Source organism: Pleurodeles waltl, chromosome 1_1, assembly GCF_031143425.1.
Source record: "Pleurodeles waltl isolate 20211129_DDA chromosome 1_1, aPleWal1.hap1.20221129, whole genome shotgun sequence".
NCBI lineage: Eukaryota > Metazoa > Chordata > Amphibia > Caudata > Salamandridae > Pleurodeles > Pleurodeles waltl.
Genome location: NC_090436.1, coordinates 855,441,736 through 855,454,562, shown reverse-complemented (window position 1 = coordinate 855,454,562; position 12,827 = coordinate 855,441,736).

The following is a 12,827-nucleotide window of genomic DNA, read 5'->3' as shown; positions in this document are numbered from 1 at the left end:
TTTGCTAGACTTTGTGCACTTGGTTCTATCCTGGCTGTGAAAGGGAGTGAAGTTTGTACATTTAGGGCCAGATATACAAAGCTTTTTTTCTATGCGCAAACGGCCTGATTTGCAGATTCGGGCCATTTGCGCACAGAAAAAAAGCATTTTGCTATCTAGAAATGCTATTTTGCTATTTTGTGATCTATTTACCGAATCACAGAAAGGGTTTGCGAGTCGCAATTAGGAAGGGATGTGCCAATGGCGTCCCTTCCTAAATAAAAGTCGCAGTGATATGTATGATTTTTCTGTGACCGTGAATGTGGTCGCAAAACAATAGCAGTTAACACCATTTTCAAATTGATGCTAACCCATTCACAAATGGGAAGCGGTCCCTAAGGGACCCATTCCTCTTTATAAATGCTTGCGAAAACATTTTTTAAGTGCAGGCAGTGGTCCCCCGGACCACTGACTACTCTTAAAAAATGAAACTGAAACATTTCATTTTTTGCTTTTTAAACACATCCCATTTAAAAAAAAAACTTGCTTTATTTAAAAGCAATCACAGACATGATGGTCTGCTGACCCCAGCGGGCCACAATCCTTGTGATTTTTGCGATTCCCTGTTGATCGCAAATTGCAACCCACCTCATTAATGTTAATGAGATAGGTCTATTTGCGACCCACTGGGAATTGCAAAAGAAATTCAGTGGAGTTTGGTATATTTTTTTAATTGTGATTTACTCATTGTGATTCGGATGGAATTACAATTAGGAGATCGCAATTCCAAAGGTTCGTACATGTGGCCTTTAGAGTGTTAAGTGGGTGATGCTGTACAGGAGGTACATGGTGTTCTTTTGCTTATCATACCATAATTCTGTTAAAGAGGGACATTTTGCCACTGTCAACACCCATTTCTTTGATGTAGAAAGGGCAAAGGTCAAAGGCACCCTTACATGGATTTGTTGCATTTTCTTCATTGTGACTGAGTGAATTAAGTACCAGGTCGCAGGGGTGGAGCGGGACTTTCTGGAGGGAAGCATGTGACCAAGTTTAAATGCCTCTGTACATAAACAAATGATATTGTCTTGTCTTGAGGGGGGCCTACAGGTGAATCAGAACGTGGGCCTTCTCTGTTAAGGGCATAATCCACAATCGGCAAGAAAGTGAGTGGTGAATTTCTATGCATATTCATACTCCACTGAAGGTTGGAGGTCCTCAGATGGAGAAGACAGTAAAGTCCTATACAACATTAACTTTTTGAAAAATAATGACACACCTACGAGCATTCTTCCATTCTATCATGTGCCATCTGAACCATTCCACTATTTATTGCAGTATCCAGATCTTATGTTTTTTCATGTCATACTAGCCAAAGACTACGTATCCTATCAACTGTTAATTCACATGCTCCTTCATGAGTCTCTCCCAAACACTGGTGGGCTTAAAGACCTCACATCAGAATCTATTTTTGTATTGACCATATGACTTTACACCAAGCTACCCAAAGGCTACCCTAATACACTAGACTTGGAAAAAAGAACATCAAGCTGCAGCCCACCCATACAAAATGGTCATAGTGACAGCAGTTGACATGCGATAGCAGCCAAATCACACTGTCAACCATCGTACAGTAGCCTGGTCACATTTCAGACAGCACACTACGACTAACAGAAGCCAATTCACACCATGAACAATCATAAAGTAGCACAGAGAACCATAATTTACCAGCCCAAATCAAACCATGAATCATCATTCCGCAACTTGAACACACAGTGGGCCATGAGACAGCAAACCTCAACATCAGCCTGGTCATTCCACCAACCATATGAGAGTGGTCTGGCAACGCTATAGGCAAAATTACCATGAGGAATCACCAGGCAAAAAAAAACTGGTGGCATGGCGACCGTATGAAAAGTGCAACATGAACACACAATGGACATAATGAGTGAGAACTCATTATCATGCAGTTAAGGAAAGGTAGATTCATAGCCTGCTTTATGTTTAGTCATTTCAACAAGCAATGGCAAAGTCAATAGGTTTCACCTCTGCAAAACGTATTGGTTTTCTGAATGTTCTTTAGACATGTTACACAAAAGCGCAAGCTGCTGAGCAGCATGTCCTTAAGAGTGTTGATTGCATTGTAGTGCTTTTTTTTTTTTTACTTTAAGCCATGCTGCCCAGCAGGTCACCATTTTATGCAACCTGTCTAAAAATCACACTGACAAGTCAAATAGATTTTGCATAGGTGAAATCTACTGGCTTTGATAATGCTGCGTTTTTTAATGCAAGAGATATGTAGGTTTTGTCAACTTTTGTAGACGTTTCACAATAGTGCAAGCTGCTGTGCTGCATTCCTTAAATGTAAAAAAGCGCTATGATTTCCTGTTTTGATTTAAAAGAAACCTTTTATGGATGTTGCAAGAAACATAAACACAGCATTTCTCTACAGAATATCTTTAATATACTCTCACACATCACCCAAATTGTAAAATAACTTAAAGGAAAACTGTATTTAAAACAATGTATTTAAAAATTATTTAGGGTCATAATGGCAAGCCTCTCTGCAAAACAGAGTTAGCTCTGCGAGGAGAGTGAGACAGAGTTTGAAGGGGAGGATAAAGTGGGAACCAGGAGAGACAGAGATTAGGAGATAGAGCTAAAAGTCATAAGAGCATGGGATAGAGAAAGATAAACAAAACAGAGTTAGGTCAGCGAGGAGAGAAAAACAGAGTTTGAAGGGTAGAAGGCAGTGAGAACCAGGAGAGACAGAGACTGTGAGACAGAGCAAGGAGGCTTAAGAGTGAGGGAGAGAGGGAGGGATAAAGTTAAAAAGAGTGATGGAACAAGTACTCCAGGGGAGAGTGAAACAACACTGTAGGCAAACTTTAATACATTAGAAATAAACACACGTAAAATGAAGCGACATGAAATGAAGCACTTTGATGCAACTTACCCTTTGAGAAGGTGATTGCAGAGGGTAATGGAGTTCGTGGCTAACTTGGTTTGTCGGTTCTTCTAGGACTAAGAGGGTCTGCTGGCACACAACCGCGCTCTTTCAAAGGTGCAGGACACCATAAACAAAGCAGGAAAAGACATGCTCTGCACATCCTAATGAAACCTGGCTGGGTTGCCTAAAGTTGTTCTCACTGGCCCTGAAGCATCAGGCCAAGAAGAAAAGTCCTGCAGCGGAGAAGCGAGCACTAAGATTGGCTGATGGCTTTCAAGCCAATCGTAGGTAGCTTCTTAGGCTGTCCACACAACTTCCTGGGCCACCATTGAAGGGGGAAACAGGCACATCATTTGCTGTCACCCAAAATCATTGAAATTATGGACAAATGGCATGCGTGAAAGACTTTTTCATGGACAACGGACAAAAAGCCAAAATTACGCACTGTCTGTGAAAGTTACAATTGGGTGGTCACCCTATACCAACCCCGGCAATTAAGATCACGAGCACTGTCTTCTGGAAATCTGCTCTCAATAGGGAGCTTTTCTCTGATGAATCCACTGGCATTCAGCCCTGAGTACCTTGCTTTTTCACCTTCTGACTGGGTAGTCCTGTGCCTCCTGCAGCCCCACTGGAATACAGCTGTTGTATTTTTCAATACCTAAGTAAGTCCAATAAAATAATTCTGTGAGGCCAATGAAGGGCATGCTGATTGCAGAGGCAGGAGCTCGTTCTGGTAGATGTAAGGCCAAGGGAATGACCTTACGTTCAAATTCCTTGCAGCAGATAGTCACTCACCTTAGAGCTTCAGATTATCCCCATGTGCATCAAGGAGCCTGTGGAAATTCCTCTGGGTCTCTGATGTCTGACCCCACCAAAGAAAATTCTCAGTGGACAGTTCCGAGGGGAGCAAAGGACCATCCACGTCAATCAATCGAGTCATTCAATCATCCAACCTCGAATGCTGAGGCCAACACACACAGCTGCAACCAGCAACAAGCTTTTCCATGCTTCACAGCCACTAACGAAGCCCCCGCACACAAGAATATGGCAAGAATATAGCAGAGATGCAAAACGGCTCAATCCTGATACATCCTCAATACTGCTCTGCTCACAGCTTGCCACAATCCAAACTTCGAAACGGAAGCAGGAGAAGGACAAAGAGCGAGCTAACAGAAGATAATGTGGGCTCCACATGCTGCCCTGAACGTCTTCCTACCAACATACAATTTTACTTTTGTATGTTTGTTTGTTATGGCTTATTGCTGAAAACAATACAGAGGTACGTTTTGTATCAATTAAGCCTGATCTCCTCAACCATACCTACAGAGGCAAAGAGAAGGAAAAGGGCTGGCTTAGTAATAAATAAATACCCAAATAAACACCTATATAAATATCATATTAAGCCTTGTGAGCAGTGACAAAATGGAGGCCCCTTCCTGGAGCACAGCAAAACACAGAAGACATACATCCATTATGAAAAAATACCGAAATGTAAATAATAAAGGCAGCATTACTATCTAGACCCATGAGGTACTGGGAAAGCAACAGAGACACTGCAAAATCAAATTGGGTCTCATTACAACTTTGGTGGTCGGAATGATCCAACCACCAAAAGCTCGGGGAGGAGGCTGCCTTCATACTGGTGGCCTCCCTGAGTCGTCTTATGATGTTTCCATTGGGCTGACCAGTGAGAACATCAAATTATGATGTTTCTGCTGGTCAAACCATTGGAAACAGTGCCATGACATTGGCCTCAGCTCCCATCAGGGAGAAAAGGCCAATGCCGTGGCACAACAGCACCCTCAGAATGCCCATTGTTTGGCATAGCAGACAGTGCACATTCGAGGGTGCTAGCTGGGGGGCCCTTGCACGGCCCATGCCATGAAAAGGCTGGCAGAAAGAGAACTCATGATCAGCACGGCGGTGCTGAACTAGGTACCGCTTTGACTGACCATAACTCCTACTGCCTCGATCCTGGCAGTAGCGGTGGTCCCCTACTGGTCTGACCACCAGGGTTGTAATCTGGCAGTCGGTTCACCAGGAGTGTGGCGGTCTGACCACCACCACAGGTTTTGTGGTCCTAGAACCACTAAACTTATAATAGGGCCCAAAGTATTTAGAAAAACAACAGGTAAAATGGGGATATGCAGTACTTTAACAAAATGGAAAAATTAGCATTAATATCTGGGGCCATCCTTGGTCTCAGGGGCTGTAATATTGTGTCAGACAGACTGGGAAAAATAACTTAAATTAAAATCATTATTGAAAGCTTACACAGACTACCTCTTGGTGCCAAAAACAATTGTGGAAAATGGAAACAGCAAAATCATTAACTACAAAAACATAACAGAAAAAAACCTTCATAAACGCTGGTGAGGAATTACTAAAGGTTTATCCAAAACAACCAGTCATTGCTTACCGCAGAGATCCCAATTTACAGTCTTGTATTATGAAAGCTGATCTCAAGTAAGTTGTAACAGATGCAACGGTTTATTTCTTTGATTCTAAAATGTGCATCACATGTGAGTACTTTTTACAAATAACATCAGTAACAAATTATGTTACAAGCTGAAGTGTCAGCTGTGCATTCACCTAGCAAATAAACTTGCACCACCTGAGGAAAGCAAAAGCCAAAACATTGTAGTAGAAATATACTTTTATTTGGTGAGCCCATCTGTTTGAATCACTTATTTCTATGGGATATTTAATTTGTTTGTCTCTCACTTTATCTGCTAGGATTTGGATATTTGTCCTGACCATCTGCTGTTTTATTGTGATCCTTCATCTTCCAGTATATATTTGTATGTGTTGTGTGGGAGCAAGGTTTCCTCAATGTACTTTTTGTGCATAGTTCTGCATTGACATAGGCATAACAAACAACTCATACCCCTGGTTGCTAGTGCACATGAATTCTAATGACATAACTTTGAAATACCACAAATAGGTTTCAACCTGCCTCTGCCTTGGTCATAGTAGTTATACTCTAGTCCTACACCAATCTAAATTCATGTCTCCCCAAATGCTAGACATACATGATTCATATACCACTGTGCGTGTGTGCCTGCCATAATGTAGTAGTGTCATATTTCATATTATTTCAGTTGCTCATTCACATTATAGGGGTAGGAGGTGTGGGGTTGCACCCAGCGCCAGATGGTGTTTGAGGGGGGAGAAGGAGGGGGAGAAAGAGGGGGGTAAGGGGAAGTGGAAACTGGTGTAGCAAGGAAAACCTGTAATCTTACCAATCAGCAAATGATTCAGCAGGAGAGAGGGGGGAGGTGAGGGGTGCTTGGGGAAATGGTCATGGTATAGTAGTGTGAGCAGTCTTAGTATGGACAATAGCAGGCAGGACTACGGTGGGAGTACCGAAATGTTCAATGGAGCGTTCAATGGTTCCCCAGGGAGGAAAGGCTCCCAAATCTGAGTGAACAAGGTGGACTGACCTTGTAGGTTATAGATGATACGTTCATGGACAGCCGTTCATATTATCAGCACTAGCCACTCCTCTGGGGTAGGTGGAGATATAGATCTCCTGTGACGGAGGATGCATATCTTAGCTGTCGTGTAGCAGTCAGCGCTGCGGTCTGGAAGGTCCCTTAGGTTGTGAAGAAGGATAAGAGAAGGGTAGAGCAGCTGTCTGATGTTGATAGAGCCACCAAGGGTAGTTCCCACCTCCTCCCACAAGGGCTGTATTGAGGAACAGTCACAAAGGATATGGGTCAGATCAGCCACGTCTCTGCGCATCTCCAGCAGTTTGCGTGAGGTAGGAGACCTATTCTGCGCAATTTCACTGGGGTCCAGTACCAGTCATAAAGTACTTTAAAGAGACAGAACTTCAGGTGAACTTCCCGGGTTCCCCTTTCCAGTGCCGTGATGATGTCAGTCCAGTGGGCCTCCTCGATTTCCGTTCGGAGGCAGAGTTGCCACCTGGAGAGTAAGTTGTCCAGGAGGGGCTGTGAGTATGGGTGATGTGCAAGCACTTCATAGAGACCTGACATCACACCCTTAAATCTGCCCAATGTCACTAGATAGGAAACAACAGGAGAGGCTTGGAGATTCCAGCGATGGACTCCCATAATGCGCTGAAGTTGTAAGTACCTCCACGCTTGGTCTGGTTGTAGGCCATATTCTTCACTTAATATCTCAAATGATTTGAGTTCACCATTGACAATAAGCTGTTCTAGGTGCTCAATGCCAGCTGCTTTCTATTGTGCCCGATGGATGGTATCCCCACCCATGCATATGCATTCATTATCCCATATGGGGGCCCTTAGTGGCAATAGTGGTGGAAACCGAGAAGACGATGTGCCTGGCAGCAGGCCGCATGCATCGCCCCTGTCAACCCATTGTTGGGGCTGAGTCTAGAGGTACATGTTCTGTATAGGGAGCTGAGACCGCCCTGGCTGGCGAGCATCTTATGTTCTACAAGGACCATTTGTGGCGGGTCCGGTACTTTAGGTACCAAAGGTGCCAGTTGAGATAGGTGGAGAGCTAGAGTGTATTGTTCCACTGATGAGAGTCCTATACCTCAACATGAGCAACGGGCCATGAGTTTAGCAGGCAACAGGCGGGGAGGTAAGGAGCCCAACACAAAAGCTCGGGTCTTTGCATCAAGCTGTCTAAGGGTCGATAGGGGTACTTACATGAGCAACATGCCCAGCAGGTAGGTGAAGTGCAGCATTGTCACCATTCTCACCACCTGGACTCTGCCCCACATAGAAAGTCCTAAATAGGCCCATTTCTCAAAATTGTGGGACATACGCGCCATAATGGGGTCCAGATTATCCATCACCATGCGATCCAGTCCCCGATTAACAAGGATCCCTAGATATTTAAGATGGGATGGCATCCAGCGAAAGGGGAAACCGTGGATTTCATTCATTGTGGTGCTAGTGGAAAGGGGTACTGCTTCGCATCTTGTCCCAGTTCACCTGGTACCCAGATATAGACGCAAATCCGTTGATGCTTTCTAGTAAGGCTGAGATGGAGCATATAGGTTTGTTAGGGTAAGTAGAATATCGTCTGCATATTAAGAATAGCTTGGCCTCTACCCCCTGTATGCAGATCCTGGTGATGAGCTGAAATTGGCGAATGGTGGCCGGCAGCGGTTCCATTGCTAAGAGGAACAGGAGAGGTGAGAATAGGTATCCCTGTCTCGTTCCTCTGCGGATCGGGAAAGGATCGGATATGAAGCCACCGCAACTAACCTGCACCGTGGGACAATCATAGGACCAAGGGTGTGAAAGGGTCACCCGATCCAAATTTCCATAGAGTTGCGAACAAGTAGTCCCACTTGATACGGTCAAACGCTTTTTCAGCATCGAGGGATAGTACTAGGAATTTCTCCGACCTGTCCTTAGCTTCCCATAAGACATGGGAAAGGAGGCGGAGAGGATTCCTGTAGATACATCCCGGAACAAATCCCACTTGCATGGGGTGTATTCAGGCTGAGAGGACTTTTCGTAGACGGGATGCCAGGTCACTGGCGAAAATTTTGACATCACTATTTAAAAGGGATATAGGGCAGTAACTGCAGCAAAGAAAAGGGTCCCGTCCGGGCTTAGGGAGGACCGTTATCACTGCTCTGTTGGATATAGAGCCCAGTGACCCCTTGCGTCTGGCCTCCCAGAAGGCATCATAGAAGAGATCCACTGTCTCTTGGCTGGTCCATTTGTCAAACTCCACAGGGAAGCCGTCTACTCCTGGTGATTTATGGTATGGGAGATTAGATATAGCCTGTGTGATTTCGATCTTACTGATCTCCCTGCCTAGTAAGGCCCTTTCTTCATCTGTCAAGCACGGAAGATGGGCACTGCCTAGATAGGACTCTAATTGGGTAGGGCTGGCCCCCGCTTCCGGTGTGTATAGGTTCTGACAGTAGTTCGCAAAATTTCGGACTATATCTTGTGGGAGAGTGAGGATCTCACCTGTCTCAGAATGTATGGCAGGAATAGCCTGTGCTGCTTCTCGCTGGTGAAGCTGGCCGCTAAGAGGCTGACCGCCTTCCCCCCTGTTCATAGTGTCGTCCCTGCAAGCGTTGCAACGCATATTCGGCCTGGGAGGTATATAGTTAATTAAGGGCCATCAGCACGTTCTTAAGGCGTCTGCGCACCAATGGTGAGGGTTTGTTGTTATACAACTGGGTGAGAGATATAATGGCACTTTCCAACTCTGTCAGGTGAGCTGCTCTTTGTCTATTGGCTAACGCTGCGTCCCGCATCATTTGCCCTCACAAGAGCCCCTTCTCCTTTCCCCAATTAAGTCTGTTGGAAGGGACTGAGCGCTGATTGTCTCACAGGTACGGGGATACATGCAATCATAGCTGTGTTTTGCCACTGTGTTTTGCCCTGGGGTGTACGGCAGCGTGTGCGGCGAAATGCCAGGGCTTGCTTCCTGAGGAGGTGAAACCTAGGTTCGCAGAAATTGTAACCGGTGAGTGATCGGAGAGGGCTGTAGTATCTGCACATCCTATTTCTGTGCCACTAATGTTTGTGCCACAAGGAAATAGTCTATTCTTTATTGGGTCGCATGCACTGGTGAGAGAAAAGTATATTCCTTTTCTGCTGGATGGATTAGTCTCCAGAAATCTTCTAGACCTTGGTCGCCTATCACATCTGTCATTATCTCTCTATCTGCATTGTTGTAAATGTCAATGGGGCCTGTCCTGTCCATCACTGCATCTTGTGTGAGGTTCCAGTCACCTCCTATGAGATAGCGTGTAGCCCTAACCTCTGTAAGGAGGCGGGTGAGCCAGAGAAGGAATACGCGTCTGGAACCTGTGGACGCATATACTGAACCTACACAAAGCTAGTGGCTCCCAGTCTTCAATTTAACCAACACATACCTCCCTTCAAGGTCACACCATGTGCAAACAACAGATACGGGAAGGGTTCAGGCAGTAGGATCGCTACTCTGCATTTTCTGGGCGTTCCACCACCTGCGACCTGCGGTGGCAGACAGCTGATAAAAATCACTTTCTCAGCACAGATTGTCAGATTTCACGTCATCCAGGTGAATATCCTCGAGGAGAGCCATGTCCGCCTTTTTGGATTGGAGGTGGGAGAATACTTTTTTCCACTTCACATAGTGGGTCAATCCATTGAAATTCCAGGATATAACACAAAGCAGTCAGGTGGGGGTAGTAGTTTTGCTTGCTATAACGCCAATAAATGGGGAGTAGGGAGTGATGGGGGGGTACTATGAAGTCAAAAGAAGGGGTTTCAAGTCGGTGGGGGGGGGAGAGGGAGGGATGTGGGCGCCAGGTCCTAAGAAGACAGGATGAGTTAGAGGATGGAGAGTAGAGAGCGAAGTGCCTAAGGGATAGGCGGTTGAGGAGAACGAGGGAGAAGATCCGTATTGAGAGGAAGGAAGAAGGAAGTGTGGAGGGGATAGGGAGAGAAACAGCGTGACAAAGAAAGAGCTGTTTGATGGGACAGAGGGAACCAGTTCTAGTGGAGAACAAACCCCCAGATATTCAGAACTGTGGTGGGTTTGAGCCTTTGAAGACAGCGTGCCTACGGGGGAGGCCCCGCAGGAGACTGGGAGGCACCAAGAGAGCAAGTGGAGGTGAGGAAGGGTGCGAGAGGTTGGCGGGGGGAAAAGAAGGGTGTGTGAGAGAACCAAAAGACAAACAACCACAAACAACCAAGCAAGGCGGGGCACAGTATTGAAAGGCCCTTGGGCACCTGGAGGATAAAGAGTGCCCATGCCAAAAGTAGAGGCCCGTACCCCCAGCTCACCCATGGGGATGGGAGGGAGGACGGGAGGTGTGCGTGCGCGGACAGTGACCGTTATACCAGTGTCTGCTCCTTGAGAGGCGGTACTATTAAAAGTGGATGCTGGTAGTCCAGGGTGCCTTGTTGGTGCAACATCAACAGTAGTAGAAATAGTGGGACATCCTTAGCTGTATGGTATCATTCAGTTTTAGGATGCATATATAGCAACAAAATCACAATGAACATAACTTGAAACTGACGTAGACTCGCCCTTATCCCGGCACATACCCACCCTAGAGAGACAAGTGAGGAGGGCGGTGAGTGAGGGTGTAGAGAACAATAAACGGGGGAAAATATTAGGGTATGATGTAGTGATAAAACAGTACAACATACAGTGAGAGCAAGTATAGCTACATTCACCCGTTATTATGAGTTTAGTCTGCTCAGTTTGACCCATAGTTTATACGGATATGCAGCAGGATGCATGCCTCCTTACAGTATGGTACTTACGGCCCCTTCACCTTCTCCAGTTCACATCAGATCTGCTTGGCTGCCAAAAGTTCAGTTGGGTGAGCTGATGGGCTTCAGAGGAGAGCAGGACTTGCCCCTGTCTGGTTGTTGCGTATGGTGCGCTGCAGCTAAAAGCGCCTGATCTCTGTTGTTGTGGGGTCTCCACAGTCTCTCCAGGTCTCTGTCTCTATGTCTGGACGTGACATCACCGCTGTTATGGCAATCCGCTGAGTTATATGAAGACAGTGTGCCCAGAGGATCCTCAAGTAGGGCGGAGTACGATCAATGGGTTCAGATCCATAGCTGTGGCCGTCAGCCCGTTCAGAAAGAGACCCAGGTCTTCCGGATCGTAGAAGCCTTTTGACTGCCCATCTTTGGTGATCTACATGCATGCTGGTTCAAATAGGCCATATTTAACTTCCAGTTGGTGAAGACGAGGCTGAAGTGATAGCAATGCCTTGTGACATTCGTTGGTCTATTTTGAGAAGTTTACAGCGATGCGGATCTCATAGTCTTTGTGACGGAACAGACCATGGGAGCGAGCGTGAGTAGCTGTCCGACCTCAGTGTGGCACATAAGGCAAGCAATGATTGTTTGGGGCGGGACGTTCCATACGGTCTTTTCGGTACCAGGCGATGTGCCCCTTGGAATTCCAACAGAGGATCAAAGGTTAGACTGGTAAGGGGGGGAGTATTTTCTGGAGGAAGGCCTGGATGTCCGGCCTGCTATGCATTCTGGGAAACCAAAGAGGCGGACAATGCTCTCCTCGCCAAATTTTCAACAATTTTTCCAACATGCAGGGAATTGTAAAGGTACCAAGGGCTTGTTGAATCCCCCTGCTGGCGGCGCTTAGATCCCCAGAACTTTTTTGTCCACATAAGCTATCCATGCTAAATTTTCAACAATTTTTCCAACATCCACGGAATTCTAAAGGTACCCAGGGCTTGGGGATTCCCCTGGTGGAGGCCAAGAACTTAACCAAAATAAAGGTAAAATTGTTTTTTTTTGTGAAAAATGGGAAAAAATGCTGCAGAAGAAAGCATCTATGTTTTCCCTGAAAATAGCATGAACAAGGGGTTTGTGGTGCTAAAATCACCATCTTTTTAGCTTTGAGGAACCGGCAGACTGGAATCAGAAAGCCACATTTTTCAACACAGTTTTGCATTTTCCTGGGACATACCCTACTTTTCCTACTTTTTGTACTTTCAACCTCCATCCAGTTAATGAAAGACATGGGTGTGAAACCAATGGTGGATCCCGGGCATCCATACCTTTCTGGAAAGAAGACAACATTCTAAATTCAGCAAGGGGTCATTTGTGTAGATCCTTCAAGGTTGTTCTATACACTTGAAATAAAAAACTAAAAAAACTATTGAAATTGAGTTAAAAAAACTGTCATTCCTGGCAGATTTTCAGAAGCAATATACCGTTACATCCCCTGGACCCAACTTGTTGTGTGGATATATAGTGCAAGAACCCAAGGTATCCAGAGACAACAAATGAGCTGCACCTTGCAATGAGTTGTCATTGTGTACCGAGAATACAGCAATTCATTTGGTAAAATACAAAGAGTGAAAAATAGGTATAAAGGAAACCTATGTATTTCCGATATGGAGTTTAGAAGCAGTAATTATTTGCACTTCTAAAAATCCGGGGGTACCCATACTAGT